The sequence below is a fragment of the Macaca fascicularis genome, chromosome 14 (genome assembly GCF_037993035.2).
Source record: "Macaca fascicularis isolate 582-1 chromosome 14, T2T-MFA8v1.1".
Lineage (NCBI taxonomy): Eukaryota > Metazoa > Chordata > Mammalia > Primates > Cercopithecidae > Macaca > Macaca fascicularis.
This window is the reverse complement of record NC_088388.1, coordinates 127,391,107-127,410,113: the sequence shown is the minus strand read 5'-3', so window position 1 is coordinate 127,410,113 and position 19,007 is coordinate 127,391,107. Positions and strand designations below refer to the sequence as shown.

General features: G+C 49.6%; 2 protein-coding genes across 2 annotated transcripts in view; one reads left to right on the top strand and one right to left on the bottom strand.

The window, feature by feature from the left end:
- The window catches only part of KCNJ5 (potassium inwardly rectifying channel subfamily J member 5), a 30,084-nt gene extending 29,031 nt beyond the window's left edge, over positions 1-1,053 (bottom strand). Inside the window, exon 1 of the mRNA XM_005580148.5 lies at positions 833-1,053. The gene's annotated coding sequence lies outside the window, so the exon portion shown is untranslated. The remainder of the gene's footprint in view (positions 1-832) is intronic.
- Positions 1-19,007, top strand: part of KCNJ1 (potassium inwardly rectifying channel subfamily J member 1) — a 67,587-nt gene that overhangs the window by 14,009 nt on the left and 34,571 nt on the right. The window lies entirely within an intron of this gene.

Sequence of the window (19,007 nt, the reverse complement as noted above, 5' to 3'; positions counted from 1 at the left end):
TGTTGATCTTCTGGTGTTTGAAAAGGCTCCTGGAACAGGTTCTGGGCTGGCCTTGCTCACCCTGATGTTTGGGGTAGGCCCTAGAACTTTGGGGGCTGGACCTGAGGACCTCCACAGCCCCCGGGGCAGGAGAGCCCTGCTTGAGGGAAGGCGCAGATAAAACCAGGGGCCAACAGCTCTGCAGGGAGAAGCACTGACTTAAAGAGAAGGGGAGCAATGACAAGGCCGCCCTTCCCTGTTCCCTATCCTCTGTCCCCACAGCCTTGACCCCTGGCCTTTCTGAACCGTTGGAAAGCTGTTTAAAAGGAGATAGGGAGGTATGCAGGAAGTGACTCCGGCAGCGAGAGGGGCAGAAATCACAAGGCCGTGTTTCCAATTTGGCCACACTTAAAAGAGAAAGCAAGATTAGTCTGGGGATCTAAGGCTGAGGGGTGCACCGCCCCCACCCTGGCCCTCCCTGCTCCCACTTGAAGGAAGAGTCCTACCAGGTGAATAATGTCCTCCCCACCCCACCCACTCCTGGCCACTGTTGCCTCTCAAACCACTGCTGGGAGATCTGGGGCACCCCCAGGTAGCCCTGGTCTAGTGCCAGAAGTTAAGGTGTTTATGGCTGGGCTCCCAACGCCCAGGGCAGCCTGCAGCCACGGAGATCTCCAATTTCCTGGCTAAACTTGGGACTTGCCCTAAGCTTTTCCTTATCCCCCCTGGCTACCAATCTAGCAGGTTCCCTGTGAAAGCCTGCTGCCCAGCGATGGACACCTGAGGGTGTCGTCCTGCCCTCCAGAACCCTCGAGCTGGGGGAGAAATGGAGGAGGAAAAGAAGACAACTTACTTGTTGAGATCAGAGCTTCCGAGTCCCACTGATGCTAACTTCTGGGGTGTCCCTTAGCGGCAGTGCAGGGGTGCTCAGGGCTTTTGAGGGGACTCCCCAGCCCCTGCCATGACCCCACGGAGGAGCTGTAGCTGGAACCTCTCCCTGTCGTGGGGTCCTGTGGGCAGAGGTACTTAAGCCATCCTGTTCCTTCACTCGCGGTCCCTTGGGTCACTCCCTTTAGCGAGAGCAGCTGCTGGAGGCAATCTCTCTCTCTCTCTCTCTCTCTCCTCTCTCTCTCCTCTCTCTCTCTCTCTCTCTCTCTCTCTCTCTCTCTCTCTCTCTCTCTCTCTCTCTCTCTCTCTCTCTCTCTCTCTGTGTGTGTGTGTGTGTGTGTGTGTGTGTGTCCCCTCCTCCCTCTCCTCTCCCTCTGTCCCTGGTACAGATGAATCTCTGGGTAGTAACGCGACTGGAACGGCCACCGGCATTGGCGGCGGGAGACGGGCTGGGGTGGGGCGGGGGCTCCATGTGATCGGGGACGCCGTCAGCTTGGTAGGACTGGGAGGGAAGAGGAAGGCGGAGAGAGAGCCCAGCAGGCATCCAGCCCTCGCGTCCCCGCGGCCCCCTGCGCCCTCCCCCGGCTCCCCCTGCACCCGGCTGCACCCCTGCTGCACCCCTGCTGCAGGGTGCCAGGGACGGAGACCTGCGCGCGCGCGTGTGAGCGCCCCATGCCTGTGTGTGAGCGCCGCGTGTGCACGCGTGTCCGTGTGTGAGCCCCGTATTTAGTGGGTGCGGTGGAGCAGACAGAAAGAAGGGAGAAACTATTAGGGCAGAAATCTTGGCTCGGAGCCTCGGTGGGGCTGCTCAGTGGCTCTGCGGTGCGCTAAGCTGGCGGTTGGCAGCATTTCGCTGTTTCCCGAGAGGGATGGAGCAGATGGGGGAATTCCTTTGGGAAGGCGGGGGAGCCACAGTCTGGGCACTACATCCCCCGCGCGACGGCTCTGGCTCCCGCAGTGGAGTGAGGGTCCGGGGGCCTGATCCGCCAGCTGCAGGTGGAGTAGGTCCAGGGACAGGACCCAGGCCAGCTGTCCCCGGGCTCGCTGCTCATCCCGGAAGATCTCTCCCTGGCGTGCGGTGGTGGCTGGGCGGCGATGGCTGGAAACGCGCCCTGCACGGACAGGAGGCCGGAGCAGCCCAGAGGGAACGGAGCTCAACCTTGCCCAGGCGTGGGTAGAGTCGGCGTCCTCCGCGCCACCTCCCGGCCCTCGCTTGTGGATTCCTCCCTGCCTTGAGGACAGATGATGACCAGAGTGTATGCTTTAATTCGTGGAAGCCCTAGGAAGGGCAGCTGCCAGGGCAGGCTAAAAGGGAGGGCTGCTGTCTGGGGAGGGCCGGCAGGTGCCTCTGAGGACAGGTCTGTTTAGGGTGGCCCTTCTCATCCTGTAATGTTCCTTCTGGCCCTCTCTGTTACCCAGCCTTTTGGGGTCAACACCCCCCATGCCAGCCCCCTCTCTCAGGGGCACACACAGCTTGGTCAAACGTGGGGTGTCCCCAGCACCTAGCACAAGTGCTAAGTGAATGATGTCTACGACCAGAAAACTGATTTATTACATTGCAATGAGAAAAATGCGTGTCACTAATACTGGAGGGCACCAAGTCCATCCTCTCCTGTAAGCACAGTGACAGGGAAACTTAGTCTCTAATAGTGGCCTGGGGGTCCTCTTGCCTTGGAGACCAGCGTGCAGACAGCCCATTGCCCAGGCACCCTCCCCTGGGACAGAGCACAGAGCCGTCCAGCCCGAGTGGGCCTCCTGGATGCCCCTCTTCTCTCTGTAGAGGGGGTGATAACTAAATGTGGCTGCAACAGGCCCTGACTAACAGAAAGCTCTGTGTCCACCTAGGGGATTCAGCTTGCCTAGGTGCTCACGCACTGCACCATACGCTGCTTGATGTCAGGGCTTAACACTATTGAGGAGAAAGTTCTTAATTCCCTAATTGCCTAGTTCTTGGGAGAGGCTTTGGCTGTGCAGTTCTCAGGTCCAGATAACACATACTATAATCTTCTGCTGAGCCCTGAGGAGGGCTCTGTCCTGGGGCAGCAGTTGCTTTTGGATCAGGTATAAAGACCATGATAGTCCTTCTGCCATTATGGGGTGGGGGTAGGGGGAGCTGGACTGACTTTAAAGCAAAATATAGGGTACTCTGGGAAACACTGCTTTGCAAAGATTCTCTCAGGGATGGGACCTTGGATCAGGAGACAGAAAAATTTGTGTCCAGGTCTCACCTGAGAACTGAAAAATGAGAAATTTGGGGATTCTAGTCCTGACTGATTGTTGCGAACTTAGGGGAGCTTTAGCTTCTCCATGCCCAAGCCTCTCAAAGAGCACGGACAACATTTGAGGATAGAAATGCAATAAAAGAACTACTCAGGGAGCCGTGCAAGGTGCTAAGTGTGTCTTTCATTGTCTGAAAATTGATGAGGCGGCGCTTGAAAGCAACAGAAAATGTGTATGTATTATCGCTGTGAATTAGAGTACAGCCCCACCTCTTCTGTTCCCTTTATCTGCTTCTCTTACCTTCTTTCATCGAGCGGGAGATGGGTTCACAATTAAAGATGTTCTCTTTAGAATATGAGACTTGCAGAAAATTATTTTTTCTCCTATTTATAGAAATTCTATTTGCATTTATGAGGCTGGTAATGTCTCATAAATATTTCCTGTTAGATAAAATATTAATTAATGGAGTTTGTTGAGTTATACTCTGAAATCCCAACTAAATAGCTTCTAAAACAAATATTTTAAACATTTTCTCTCATGTCAGGAGAATTCTTCATACATTCTTTGTGTACGTTAATAAGCTCATCCGTAAACAGCAGATATCAATCAAGTAAGGACATAATATTTTGCATATTTTTTTATAAGTAAGGACGTATTATTTTGCATATTTTAAAAACTGGGTGGCAGTATTATGTTAAATAAGATATCTTATTTACTTACAGATATTTATCAAGTAAGGACATATTATTTTACAAATTTTTTATAAGTAAGGACATATTATTTTGCATATTTTTAAACTGGGTGGCAGTATTATGTTAAATACGTTTATTTATTAGTTAAATAACTAAATAAACTAACTAAATAAATAAACGTATTTAACATAATACTGCCACCCAGTTTTAAAAAACAAAACCAGGCATGGCCAACACTGCCAGATCCACATGGGATCACCTCCTCTTCCCTCAGGAGAGGACCAGCCACCTGAGTTTGGTGTTTCTCTTTCCCATAGCTTTAAAAATGCTAAATGGACACACACACACACACACCCCTACACCTACACCTACACATCCTCAGTTAGTGAGTATTAACTGTATGTAAGTATTTTTATGTCCACAAACTCTTGGTTGATAAAGGCCTACTATGTTTGAGACACTTTGATAGGTGCTATGAGAGAGACTAAAAGGTATAATGGTGGGTTTGATCTCAAATGTCTCACATCTAATGGGGAAGGTGGCATATCTGTGAGTAGGGAGGAGTTAGCCTACAAATTAACGTGGGATTTTAATTCCTAGGTGTTAGTTGGGAGCTGGTGTGGAATTGACAGGAATGCTAACACAGCTCGGAGAAGAGAAGCTGGGACTGACTTCTGACCGAAAGGCTACCCAGAGAAGGAAAGCCTGAAGGAATTAGGAAAGGGAGACTAAGGTTTGAATGTGATGAGAGGGAGAGGAGTCACGGAGCTGGGCTGGGAATCAGGGCTTGAGAAGGGAAGGCTCAGGGTGCTCAGGGACCACAGGAAAGGGAAGGGTTGCTGCTGGGGGATCAGAGCAGTAAAGTGGTGATGCCAGTGGCTGTAATTAACGCAGTGCCTACTAGGTGCTGAGCCCTGCTCAGTGCTTCATGTAAGTAATTGCTTGTAATTTTCTTGACAGCCTCGGGAGGGAGGTAGCTTTAGCACCTTTCTCAGGGGAGGAAACAGACTCAGACAAGTCAAGTCCCCTCGCACTGGCAGGAATTTCAGAGCTGCTCTCAGAACCCAGTTTTGTTAGTTTCCAAGATCATACTTCTAATTGTTATGAGATGAGCTTTGTCTCTCCCGAATTCAGATGGTGAAGGCCTGATTCCGAGTGCTTCTGAATGTGACTGTATTTGGAGACAGGGCCTTTAAAGGGTGATTAAATTAAACTAAGGGGACTGGTGAGGTGGCTCACGCCTGTAATCTCATACTTTGGGAGGCCAAGGCAGGTGGATCACCTGAGATCAGGAGTTTGAGATCAGCCTGGCCAACATGGGGAAACCCCGTCTCTACTAAAAATACAAAAATTAGCCGGGCGTGGCGGTGCATACCTGTAGTCCCAGCTACTCAGGAGTCTGAGGAAGGAGAATCTCTTGAACCTGGGAGGTGGAGGTTGCAGTGAGCCGAGATCGTGCCACTGCACTCCAGCCTGGGCAACAGAGTGAGAGTCCATCTCAAATTTAAAAAAAATAAAAAAAAGAATTAATTAAACTGAGACCATTAGGGTGAGTCCTAATCCAATCTGACTGGTGTCCTTATAAGAAGAGGAATGACCTTGAGAACACTAGGAGAAGGCAGCTGTCTCCAAGCGAAGCAGATAGGCCTCAGGAGAAATCAACTTTGTTGACAACCTTGATCTTGGACTCCTAATTTCCAGGGCTGTGGGAAATCAATTTCTGTTTGAGCCACCCAGTCGGTGGTGTTTTGTTATGGCAGCCCTAACAAACGAAGATGCTAACCCCGCATCTCTGCCTCTCAGAAGGGCCTCGTACCCCAAGCTGTGGCATCTGGATTTTCTTCTGCATATTGAAAGCAAGTATTAAACATTTCTGAGTTAGGGAGAATGATGAAAATCAGTGTGAAGATTTCCCTGGGGGTGGTCTGTGTATGATTCATTCATTTTTTCATTTCAATGAAGACTTATGGAGCACCTGTTTTGTGACCTCTGCAATTACAGGGACCACGTTTGTCTTGTTCACCTTGGGGTGCCACCTACTCCCAGTGCTAAGCACCGCATCTGCTACATAGGAGATGATCAATAAATATTTGTCCAATGAAAGAAAGGATATGGGGTAGGTTCCGCAATTAGAGAAAGATGACAAGACAAATACAGAACTTGCCTTCAAGGAGCTGACAGTGTGGTGAGACTGGTAGTCAGTTTGTGGTTAGTTTAGGTGGAGCTGAGATTATTGTGCAGTGCCACCCAACGGAAGTTTTGCAATGAAGAAAATGCTTGATATCTTTTCTGTATAATGTGGCATTGTGGCCATTGCGTATGTGAAATGTGGCTACTGTAAATAGAAAGGGAATTTTAAGTTTTAATTAATTTGCATTTAAGTAGGCACTATGGCTGGTGGCTACTGTACTGCACAGTCTAGGATTAGAGGCAGGGAGAGTGTTTGTGGGCTGGGCCCTGGCGCTGGCCTGAGGTGATAAGGCTGCAACAAGGCAAAAGAAGGAAGAACCTTGGGATGTGTAGTGGGTTGCACAGTCTGGCGGCAACAGTGCCACTCCCTGGGATCATGTATGAAATGTAGAACCTCAGGCTCCACCTTCCACCTGCTCAAAGAGAATTCGCCTTTTAACAAGATCTCCAAGTGACTCTTATGCACACTGGGGCTTGGAAAAGCATGAAGCAGAAGATGTAGCTGAGAAAGGGTCAATAGGAGCCCAAAGCGAAAGAGGAATGAAACTGGATTGCGTGGAGTTGAGCTGGGCTAAGCTCCCCTGAATCTCCAGGGGCACTGAGATCCCCTCCTCTGTGGGCACCTTGACCCCTCTGCTTCCTTCTGACAGAGCTCCGATCACATGTGTCGGGGGTTCTGTGACCTGTCTCTCTCCTCTACCTGCAATCTACGAGTTCGTTAAGGGTGTAAACCTTGTTTTTTAAAACCTGAGTAAATGTTTATTGAATGCGTGCATGCCTGATGTTGGGAATGAGAAAATTAGCAGGAGTAGGTGGCTGGGACGGGAGAGCTGCTGAGTTTGATTCTAGACATGCTGCATGCATGTCTAACTGAAGGTTGGTGAATTGCCTAAGTGGAGTTGTCTGAAAAGAGGCAGGAATGGATGTCTGGAGATGAGGAGGGAGTCAAGGATGGGGTGGAGATTTTGGAGTGTCATCCACAGAGGGGAGAAGACTGAAACTCTGAGAAATAATTTAGATATCTGGAGGAGGGTGGAGACAGAAGGAGAAGAGTCAAGAGCTGGGAACCATGCTCAGATCTGGGACAGAGGGAGGAGGATACAGAACGGGAGATAGAGGAGTGATCAGGATGACGGGGGGTCAGCCAGGCTGCGGTGGCAGAATGATCTGGAAAGGAAGAGTGGCAAGAAAACTGAGTGGCCAGTGTGCCAGAATCCCTCATTAATAGAATATTTCTTTCATAGTATTTATCTCATGAAGCCTGTGTGCAACAGAGCAGAGGTCCGAAATAGGTAACCACAGATCCAGAAAAGTCATGGAAAATAGAGCCAATGGGAAAAAAAGAAAACCCTAATCATTGACCAGACCATCAAGCTGCCATTAGTGACTTTGCAGAACGTGTTAAAGAGGCCTCCTATTCATCTCAAAACTCGAAGCAGACATGCTTTTGGGGAAAGTGGCCTGATATTCATGCTGATGCCTTGGCTTCTCCCAGTGCATAAGCTTCCCACTTGTCACTGAATAATCCCAAATTCACTTTTCCTTGAATGTCATTCAATTCTGACCACAGGGAGCACCAAAGGTAGCTTCAGCTTCCCTGAAACAAGCTTCCTGTTCCTGAATTTCCTCTCATTCGTGAGTCCAGGCCCAGGTGCCTGAGACAGGCATTTGCCACAGCTGGCCACACCATTGAATGTATCGAGTTAACATCTGTTTCTAGAGGGCACGGCACTTAGCCCCAGGACTCAGCTTCGTGCCTAGCACTGAGCTTCCAGTTATTGCACCACTAGGGGCAAATGATGTTTCTCTTCCTATTCAGTGAAGTGGGATCCTATTTAGCAAGGAAAGAAAATGAACAACGTTAATTCCTTCCTAACTTTTTTTCATAACAAGCTTACTTAATTCTGTTTCGTGGAAACTCCACAGACATGCTGACCAGCACCTGCCCTGCCCGGGTGCGGTTTCCACAAGGGGGACAACAGCACCATCTAGTGGTTGAAAGAGATTTCACACTAGGTAGAACACATGTATTTACTTATTTTGATTTTTAGTTTTTGTTTTATTACAGTAATATATTGGCCGGGCGCGGTGGCTCACGCCTGTAATCCCAGAACTTTGGGAGGCCGAGGCGGGCAGAACACGAGGTCAAGAGATCGAGACCATCCTGGCCAATCAACCCCGTCTCTACTAAAAATACAAAAATTAGCTGGGCGTAGTGGCGCATGCCTGTAGTCCTAGCTACTCGGGAGGCTGAGGCAGGAGAATCCCTTGAACCGGGGAGAAGGAGGTTGTAGTAAGCCGAGATCGCGCCACTGCACTCCAGCTTGGGCGACAGAGTGAGACTCCGTCTAAAAAAAAAAAAAAAAAAAAAAAAAAAAAAAAAAAGTACTATATTTGAGGCATCACATTCTTCTAAATAATTTGAAACAAAAGCAGTTGGGTTTTCCTCTTTGACCATCTTCCAATCTCCAGAGGTCACCACTTTCATTTCTTTTGGCTGTTTATTCCCCCTTGATTTTTGTCTCTAAATGACACCCTTCTAGTAATACTTCTAGATGCTTCCATCTTCAGAGACGACCTATGAACTTTCCACCGCTGAAGATGGAAACGTGGCTCCCTTTCCTCCCCTGTCCCCACCACATGCTCACATACTTCCCACTTCTCATCCAGCAAGGGAGCTGTGCCACAGTTTTGGTTGGATGAATACTCAGTTTTAATATTTTTATGTCCATAAAGTTCTATTTGTATATAACTGATCCATGCAGCAAACCAGATTGCTTTGTCTTTCCTGCACAACGTTTTGTCTTCTCTGGAGGTACTAATTCATTGTCTTGGTTTAGTTTGTGTAGTTGTCCTTGCTCTTATCGCCAATTTCTTTTTTCTTTTTTTTTGAGATAGAGTCTCGCTCTGTCATCCAGGCTGGAGTGCAATGGTGTGATCTTGGTTCACTGCAACATCTGCCTCCTGGGTTCAAGCAATTCTCCTGTCTCAGCCTCCTGAAGAGCTGAGATTACAAGTGTGCGTTACGTGCCACCACGCCCAGTTAATTTTTGTATTTTGGATAGAGACAGGGTTTCCCCGTGTTGGCCAGACTGGTCTCGAACTCCCGACCTCAAGTGATTTTCCTGCCTTGGCTTCCAAAAGTGCTGAGATTACAGGTGTGAGCCATCACACCTGCCCTTATCACCAATTTCAATGCAAAAATTTCCACCTACAATTTCAATCTCCTCTCAAGATGTCCAGATGCACCAGAAGTCCTACTGATTGCATCTGGAGAAATCTCCCTGGGGCCTTCTGCTCCCTTTGGTCTGGCCTGGTTGCCCTCTCTGCCTAGCACACAGCTGACTTCCTGGCATCTCTGTTTCCTTTGCCTCACTCCCATATTGCATCCCCTGTTTCCTGAATGCCATGCGTGTTTCTTTCTTGGTTTACTCTCTTACTTTTTAGGAAGAACACGTCCTACCATTGCTTCCTAGGAAAGAGAGTGTGCAAGGTACAATTTTGAGACTCTGCATATCTAAGAGGATCTCTATTCTATTCTGTTGGCAGCTTGGGCATGTGTAGAATTCTAAATGGGAAATTGTTTTTCTTCAGAATGTTAGAGGAATTTCTTCTTCTTCCACATTTCAATTATATTGTTAGAAGCCCGAAGCAAGTTTCATTCCTGATCCTTTTGCGGGTCCTCTTTTTACTTTCTGGAAACTAGCCGGATCTTCTCTTAGTGAGTAGTGGTGTGAAGTTTCACAATGATGTGCCTTGGTGTGGGACTGTTTTCCTCCACTGTACGGAACACTGGGTAGCCCTTTTAATCATTGCCTTCCCTTCTGGGTGAGTTTCTTGCAATGCTTCTTTGATGATTTCCTCCTTCCTATTTTCTCTATTCTCTCCTTCTGGAATTCCTCTCACTTAGATGTCAGATCTCAGAAACCTCTCATTTCCTCATCTTTTTTCTCTACTTTCATCTCTTTGTGTTTTTGCAGTATGTCCTGGTAGATCTCCTCAACTTTTTTCTTTCAACCCTTCCATTGAGATTTTTATTTTTCTATCATATTTTAATTTCCAAGGGCTCCCCTTTTTTCTATTCCCTGAAGGATTTTTGGAGCATCCTCTTTATTTGAAGCGTTCTTCTCCCTGGACAGACTCTGTTTCCTCCAAGATGCCTTTTCATGCTTGTGTTTTCGCTCTGTCTTTCCTCAGATGCCTGATAACCAAGTAAGAGGAGGCTCTGGGCCTGTGAACTTGACATCTGTCAGCTTCCCTGGAGGGTGCACTGGCAGGGACTGAGCTTTTTACAGGAACACTTGGTATCAGATTTTGCTTGGGGGAAAGTCAGAATCCTCAGGATGAGCTCTTTCAATCTCCTGCTTGGAGGGTTGAGTCCTGACCACCAGCCTCTGAAACCAAGTTGGAGGAGAGAGCTGGGAGTCTAGATATCTAGTGTGGATATGTTTACTTAGTCATCCTTTGGGGGGTATGACAAGCCCATCCTTAACGGTTCTGTGTGTTTTTCAGTCAAGAGACCCTTTGTTTTCCACTTTCCAGAGAACAAATCTCCAGGCTTCTGCCAGGAAGGGTTGGGAGAAGTCTCTTGTCTGGACAGAGTCAGGGAGGGGAACAGGAGGTCTAACTAGGGTGCTCCCTGAATGGACTCTCAACCCATCCCCTCTTCTTTTGGCTGCTTCCTTCACCCCCCGACTTCCAGAGGTAGACAGGGTCATGGACATCTAATCATTTTGGGATTCTGAAGTGGCAATGGCGCTAGTTCCTGTTTTTTGTTTTTTTGTTTTTTTGTTTTTCTTGCACAAGTGTCGAATGCATCTTCTTTCTGGGTTTCAAGAAAGTTGCTATTGTTTCCTCTCCAGTTCTTCTCACCCTTCAGGGTTTATCCTTTTTTTATAAAAGCTGTTGTTTTTACTGGGATTTTTGGATGGGAGCAAAAGTAGAAGCATTTCTTTAACTTGCCATCTTTATGCTGAAGTCATTCATTCATTTTTAATCACCCATTCTGTAAACATTCTTGACCTTCTCCTGTGCAGTAGGCTCTCCGGTAGATTCCGCTGTGCACTGATGAATAAGGCTGTGTTTCCTGCCCCCATAGGGATATGTATTCTGTGTGGTAGCAGATAAATAAATAGCTATACAAACTTAAATCTCAAGGGGACACAGCTAAGGGTGATGGTTGGCTGTCTCCATGAAGGTCATCTGTCTTCCAAGAGACCCCAGAAGGTGACGTAGCTTAGACCATTTGCAAGGTGCTCTTGCAAGTTCAGACACCTAATTTCCAGCACAGCCATCTCCCGGAACACCCATCTCCACCGACTGAAGTTCAGCCTCCTGACGTCCAGATGAGAATGCGAATTTGTTCATTAGCTGTGCGTGACTGTGCCGGGGGCTAGAATACACAAGATGGCATGATCAGCAAATCTCTCCCTACAGGGGGCTGGACAGGAAGCCAAATCTTGATTGAAGCATGGCTGGGTGAGTCTGGAATCTAGCAAGGGCATGAATTGTTGATGCCTTATGGCCATTGTTCGTGGCTCTTGAACAAGAAGGAAGGGCATGTTCACTGGACTGGAATGCGGGAGCCTGCTGAATGAGGCTTACCCTTCCTGGAAAGTGCCTGATTCACAGCCCTGCTGAGGCCTTTTTTCCTTCAGGTGCATCGGGTCAGGTTGGGGGAAGACACAAAGAAACTGGACTTTTTCTAGATGGGGTCAGACTCCCCCACCTGCCTCCAGCTGATCAAGCCGTCCCCTGACACTCTGGCAAAGACAGATCTTACTGCGTCAGGGGACACTGTCTCTCACTAGATGCAGGCTCCAAGTGGGTCATCCCACATCTGTCTCTTGGTGGACACACCTGCTGGGGGGATTGAAGAATTGCATGAGGGGACTGATGAGCTCTAGAGGGTCACAGAAAAAGACCACCTACTTCACTTCACAGTAGCATCAGGAAACATGCATTGGACAGTTGTTCCCAGAGAATCATTTTCCCCAGAGAACCTGGCAGTCCTTAGCCTCAGTGCCCTTTTGAAAACAAGAAGCTAAGTCCCAAAGCTGTGGGGGTGGGGGAGTAGCCAGGATGGGATCTTCCTCCTCCGTTAGGATTTGCAGGGCATGGGGATGGGCGCTCATAGCTTCTGCTTACTGAGCCAGGCAGGACAAGGCAGGACTGGGGTGTGGGCGGCACAGGCGGGCATGGGCAGCACAGGTGGGCATGGGCAGCACAGGTGGGCAATGGGGAATAGGAATTGGACATGAAAGTGCCCCATGTCACTTCTGCTCCAAGGCACCAGGGCAGGCCAAGAGCTTGGGCCCTGGACTTTCCCTCTGCGGCCAGGGAAGACCCACTCTGGGGGCCGGGGTACATGACCACTCAGTTGAGCAGAGGCTTTGGTGGGGGAGCTGCTGTCCCCAATCCCCCTCCCTGCCCCCACCCTCCCACTCCATACAACCCTCCTCCTTATGGTGCCCCCAGGCCTCTGACCGCGCCTGATCCTGGTGGCTGTGGACCTCACCAGACCGGCCTCATCTCTTTTACCCGGCAGCACCACGTCCCCCAGCCTGCAGTCCTGCCCTGTGTAAGACTGTAGTTCAGAGGAGGCTGCAGTCCTGCCCTGTGTAAGACTGTAGTTCAGAGGAGGCTGCAGTCCTCCTCTGAAAGCCAGGGAGAGCAGCACAACAAACACTTAGGTTTTTTTGTAGGATTAAACACAGTTTTGTATTTTTTTAAAGGGGTTTACCGGAGATTATTAACCTGACCAAGAGGCAGGAGGCCAGGGACAGTCTCCGCCCTCCTCTGCAGCTGCCTTCTCATGCTGACATGATCTCATAAGATCATTCACCAGAGTGCTGTGGGAAGGGCCACACAGACAGTGAAGGTCGCTATGGTGACTGCCCCCTAAGCAAGGCCAAGAACCCTTTACAGAGCAGAGTCCCTGCTGGGATTCTCTTGCCTGCGGGCAGGTACAGCCCCGCATCCTAGTAGCCAAGCCTAGGCCAGGCCTTCTGTGCGGTCTGATCTCCAAAGAGCATCCCAGACACCCAGCACCTCCATTTCCACAGCCCCTGCGGGCCCCAGGGTCCCTGGAGACAGCTGTCTCTATCTGCATGTTACAGCCAGGGAAGACTCGGCGTGGCCTCCGCTGTGCATTGGTGGAGGACTTAGAACTAACACTGGAACTTCCTCATTCCTGGCTATATTTGATTTTAGTACTACACATAATAGTAATAGCAAGCAATGATATTTTATATAGTATTTAGCAGCTACAGGGCACATTCACACAACATTGTATATGGCAAGTAGAATTTGTCCTTTTTTCCAATGAGAAAGCGAATATGCAGAGGTTATGTAACCACTCAAGGTCAGGCTGCTGAGACACGGCAAAGGCGGACCTCGAGCCCGGATTTGCAGATCCAAATTCAGTGTTTTTCCTACTACCCAAGCTCCCTGAGGCTGTCACCCTGAAGTGTGGGGCCCTTATTCTAAAGCACGTCTCCTTCCCCTGAATGGAATCCTCATGAAATAGTCCCCCAGGCACTGCAGGCTCAGCAAGAGTGCAGGGACCCTGGCCAAAAGGCCAGTGAGACCCACTCTTTGGAAGTTCTAGGGTATTCTGGAGAGGCCTGGGGTTTGCAGTTGGTCCCGTAGGCCCTGGGCATGCCAAAAAGACTGTCCCACGGCACCAGCTGTGGGTGGATCTTTGAGCAGCATGGTAAGGAGTGGGGCAGGTCACATCATCTAATGTGGCTGAAGGGCGTTGACTTCAAGGTCACTGCACTGCTTTGTCTTTGCGGAAGCTGACCACTTCCAGAGCCCGGGCGAAGGTGCGCGCCGAGTATCTGCGCAAGGGGAATTTGCTACCTGCCTGGCCCTGCCCACTTCCCCCCAGCATTCAGTGAGCACACGGGCTGACCAGCTGGGAACGTGTGACCCTACTTGTTTTGACTTCAGACGTTATAAGGACACGTGTGAGGCAACTGAGGATCTGGAAGAAAGTGAAATGCTGAAGTATGGAACCGTAGAAAGACACAGGCCAGTGCTGACCACAATGTAGAGCTCGGGATCCCTCTTGAGCCCCTGCTTTTAGCTTGCCAAAGGGCCCCAGCATGGTTCTCTGGCCTCACTCCCTGCCAACCCCCCAGCCCAGATCTCCTCTCTCCACAGAGGAATGTGAGAAGCAGGGCCATCACCATCTGTTGCTTCTCTGGTCAGAGGTCCCAGCTTGAACCGCCTGCTCTGTGGGAATCTGACAGGTCTGGCAATGACTGAGGGAGTGGCGGGTGGTCCTCCCAGGATCTACTGGCTGCTGGAGGGATTGTAGCCCCCCGTGAAGACCATCAGCCAGACCATCATAACCTGGTAATACCCTGGGTCTTCAGAGAGGAGGCGGAGGGGTGGGTTATGCACACAGTATAGGGGCCACTCAGCTTTGTCCTCAGCCCAACCCACTGCAGATGTGGGTCTTGGTGTCTCTCCAGAAACAGAATGAAAAGTACCTCCCCTGCTCACTCCGCCAGAGACAGCACAGTACAGGCCTCCTGCGTGTCCTGGCACCACCATGGAAGGCGCAGTGGGCTCTGTGGATCTGACACCTTGAGCAACTCATGCCTTGATCTTGAGTACGTGTGAGACCCCAGCGGGCACCTCTTGGAAAAGACTTTCTTGGGTCAGGGTGGTGACACTTTGCAGCGGAACAGGCATCCCGGACTAGCAGGTTGGGTGAGACAAAGAAAAGGGAAGACACAATTTTAGTCATCCTTCATTCATGCTTTGGACAGGTATCACTCTTGGGAGCTCTGGAGCGTGAGGATCTTTGGGAACATACAACAATGACTCAGAGGAGGTACCTACCCTCCTCCTAGGACTTCAAGCCAGTAAAGGAGAAAGCCATGATCACGGATAAAAGCAACTTGAGAAGTAGCAACAAAGTCCTGCCAGAGTGCAAGAGTTAGGGGAGGAGGGCGTGACCACTGACTTGGGGGTTGGAAGCCTTCATGGAGAAGGCTCTGGGAGGCTGCTGTCTCCCTCTGCTTGCTGGTGACAGAGGTCAGGAAAGCAGTGAGGCCAGATCCTCAGAATGAAAAGTCGAATTTCTGTGGTGAAGCCACCGTGAGGCTCTTGGCCCATCTTCCTGGCCTATTTGTATTCATCACTCCAGCCTACCAGACAGCCATCTCTGCCCCAGTGCTCAGATGACCTACACACACGCCAGCCTTTCCCAGAGATTTATTTGTATATATTTACTCTTTAAACTTCTAGTAAGTTGCCCACATTTTTTTCGTAGACATTATCAGGTTTTTTTGTTTTTGTTTTTGTTTTTGTTTGTTGTTTTGTTTTTTTAGCTAATGTGTGAAAAACGAGAGAAATGTGAAAGGAGTGGGGACGGGGGGAGAGGAGACGCTCTCCAAACTGCCCTTGTGATTTCACCATCAAGCCCAGACACTGGGGAGCAGACATTGTAGGTCTTCCCTGAGGTTTGCGAAGTTCCTTGTCCCAATTCCTGAATGTTCAAAGACTGAGAGAGAGTATTTTGTCTTTGTGATCTGCTTAGTATTTATGCTTCCATAGCACAGTGGAGGTGGAGTCTGGGATCTGAGCGCTGGTTCTCTGTCTGTCATCCACGTTCTCTTGGGCAAGTCAACTGCCAACTAGCCGTGAAGGTGCAGGCTGGGGAACATATGGGTTCTTTCTTTTTCTTTTTTTTTTTTTTTAGACGGAGTTTCACTCTCGTTGCCTTGTTGCCCAGGCTGGAGTGCAATGGCCCAATCTCGGTCACTGCAACCTCCACCTCCTGGGTTCAAGTGATTCTCCTGCCTCAACCTCCCAACATATGGGTTCTTTAGCACTTGTAAACCAAACAAAAGTCACTTCTAGCTCAATAAAAATCACTCTATGAGTTCTAAGGGGCATTAATAGGAGCAAGATGTCTAGCATGAAGGAGGTGATGGTCCGACTTCACTTGGGCTGGTGGGAGCACACCTCCAGAGGGCCAGCCCCGAGGGGTACATGTGAAGAAGGTTCTTGGCAGGCTGGAGTGTTTGGGTGGATGTTGTTGAGGCAAAAAGCACAGGAAATATGGACAGGCCAGAGGTGGCTTTTTTTATTTTTATTTTTATTTTTGAGATGGAGTCTCGCTCTGTCACCCAGGCTGGAGTGCACTGACTCCATCTCGGCTCACTGCAAGCTCCGCCCCCCGGGTTCACACCATTCGCCTGCCTCAGCCTCCAGAGTAGCTGGGACTACAGGCTCCCGCCACCAGGCCCAGCTAATTTTTTGTATTTTTGGTAGAGACGGGGTTTCATCGTGTTAGCCAGGATGGTCTCAATCTCCCGACCTCGTGATCCGCCCGCCTTGGCCTCCCAAAGTGCTGGATTACAGGCGTGAGCCACCGCGCCCGGCCCAGAGGTGGCTTCTACATTCCCTTCCAGTGCAGGGAGTTTGTGAATCTATGAACCTTTCTTTGCATTCCAGGAAGCAGCTGCTCGGGGAGTGGCGGTCCAAGGCTTTTCAGATTGCTGGTGTGGAACCGAGCTATGGAAAATACTGAGCAGTTAGGTTCCCAGAGTTAGTGGCTGAGTGCAGCCTTGACCCCTCGTCTCACCATCAACACCAGGACCCCTTTAGGAAGGGTGTTCAAGGCCCTCCGGGAGCACCTCTTGCTAAACCTCTGCTTCCTCATCTCTAAATACTTCTCCGCCTCCCTCACAGGCAAAAGAGATCCGGACAATAGAGTAACATCAAAGGGTCTGTGAACTCCAGAGTGAGCAGGCGGATCGTCTTCACCTAAGGGGCTCACCGCTGAGTCTCGTTCCTGTGCTTCCTGGGAGGAAAGCTACGGTACACGCCTGTGCACACGCGTGTTACCTTGTTCCCCAAGCTGGAGTGCAATGGCACAATCTCGGTCACTGCAACCTCCGCCTCCCAGTTGCAAGTGATTCTCCTGCCTCAGCCTCCCAACATAAGGGTTCTTCAGCACTTGTAAACCAAACAAAAGTCACTTCTAGCTCAATACAAATGTCTTTACAACAGAGGGGAACTGGATAATCCACTGTGAAGACAAGAAGGAAAGAACATTGCTCTATGTTCTCACAAGGGAAAGGTTTTGAGAAAGCCACATGCAAGAGATAAAAATGCTTTCCCTCCGAAACCTGTAGCAGCCCGTCCGGAACGTGGAGCAGGCCCTCAGCAGAGGAGTCGGTGGTGGAAACCCAAGCGTCCTGGCTGCAGTCTTCCGGGAGCTGCAGTGTGAATGCTTTCCTTCTGACGGCAGACAGCTGAGAACCTGCAGGGTTAAAAGTGCACAGTCCGGGAAGCTTCCGTTCCCAGGAGAGCGCTATCAAGTCCATTTGCGGGCGCTCCACGCGGTCTACCTAAAGGGAACAGCCTGCGGCGCCGGCGCCCTATTCATCTCTACCGGTGGGGAGATGGAAAAATACCGTGCCGCTTAGCATTGATGAAGCGCTTGCTTCAGGGAAACTGACTAGAATCTATTTAGTCTCCAGGGCATTTCTGAGAGGCAAGCAGGCCTCAGGGCACTGCAGAGGGACCTCGTCTTTTTGCAGAAAGCCTGGCAGACAGCAAAATGAGGCCAAGCCTGAGGGCTCCCGGCTCCTTCTCTTCCTTGTGGAATGCCCTTTTGGACTGGCGTGAGTGTCGGGGCTCCGTGAATAACCTGCTGTGTGTCTTTGGGTGTGAGATTTGGGCTATGGGATGTGTCTGCACAATATCCCAGAGAAGGAAAAATTTTGTATCTGTCAAAAACCTACTAGGGATGTCAAAATAGGAAACAATATTTATAAATACGAAATTCTGGGTAAAACATGGCAAAGCTCCTCGAGATAGACAATAAGAAACAAAGAGAAGTGGTGAGCATCCTCCTACAGAAAGCCCCCGCCACCCTCGCCCCGGCTCCTGCATGCCAAGAGCCTGTCCCTGCCCCAGAAGGAGGCCACAGTGCCTCTGTGGAGGGGTCTCCACAGTTAAGGAAGGATGAAAGGTCACCCTGCCCAGCACAGCAGGTCCTGCCACCTTGTTCCCATCTACCCTTCTGCCTTGTCCACCAGCACGTCTTCTTTTAAGCCGGGCTTTCTCCTCTTGACTAGTCCCCCCTTTACTCTCTGGCCTCCAAGCTGCTTCTCCTTCCTCTCCTCCCCACCTTCCATGACCACTTGTTGTAATTTTATCTTTCTATAGTGTCCAGTTCAACAGCACCATTTCTGTGAAGCCTCTCCAATTTCCCCAGCTGGACGGATCTTCTGTATATTCGTAACCCTTCCTATGCGTTTATGCCTTGTGATGTTTGTGACTGTCCTCCCTTCTATAAGAGATTCAACTCTTAAAGGGCAAGGGCCATGTTTTATCATTGTTGCAACTCCTAAAGTGCCTAGCCTGCTGCCTTTTATTTAGCAAGGCCCTCAAAAAGCTTTGGATGAATTAATTGGAATCATCCAGATTTTCCCTTCATTCAGTTAGATTTCTTTTTCAAAGAAAGGCCTTCAACCTGGAATTTCTCACTAAGTGAGATGCTTTCATCTGCAGTGGCAGGCCAGGTTTCGGAGGGAAAGCATTTTTATTCTTGCATGTGACTTTCTCAAAACCTTTCCCTTGTGAGAGTGTATAGCAGTGTTCTTTCCTTCTTGTCATCTCAGCGGATTATCCAGTTCTCCTCTGTCGCAAACACATTTGGATTTTACCATCACTCTTTCACCAGACAAGAAAATCAGGCCTCAAAGGTAGAAGAGCCTATTCCAGCAGAGTCCCTCTGTCCTGTTCCATTTAGGAGGGCCTGTAAGGTGATGTGCCTTGCTGCTGGTGGTGTCATCTGCATGGCTGCCTTTCCTCAATCAAAGAAGGGCACTCACAGGTCAGCATCTGCAGAGAGCAGTGACCTGGGATTCCTTATGTATGGATGGGAAACCGCTTGTAGGTTTGTGGCTACATGAAGCAAAGATGCAACTCAGTCTCATTGTGTTTGAACACATGTCAGTGAGCTAGTTTTGCAAAACGCGTGCGACTGTGGTGACGAAGTCATATATC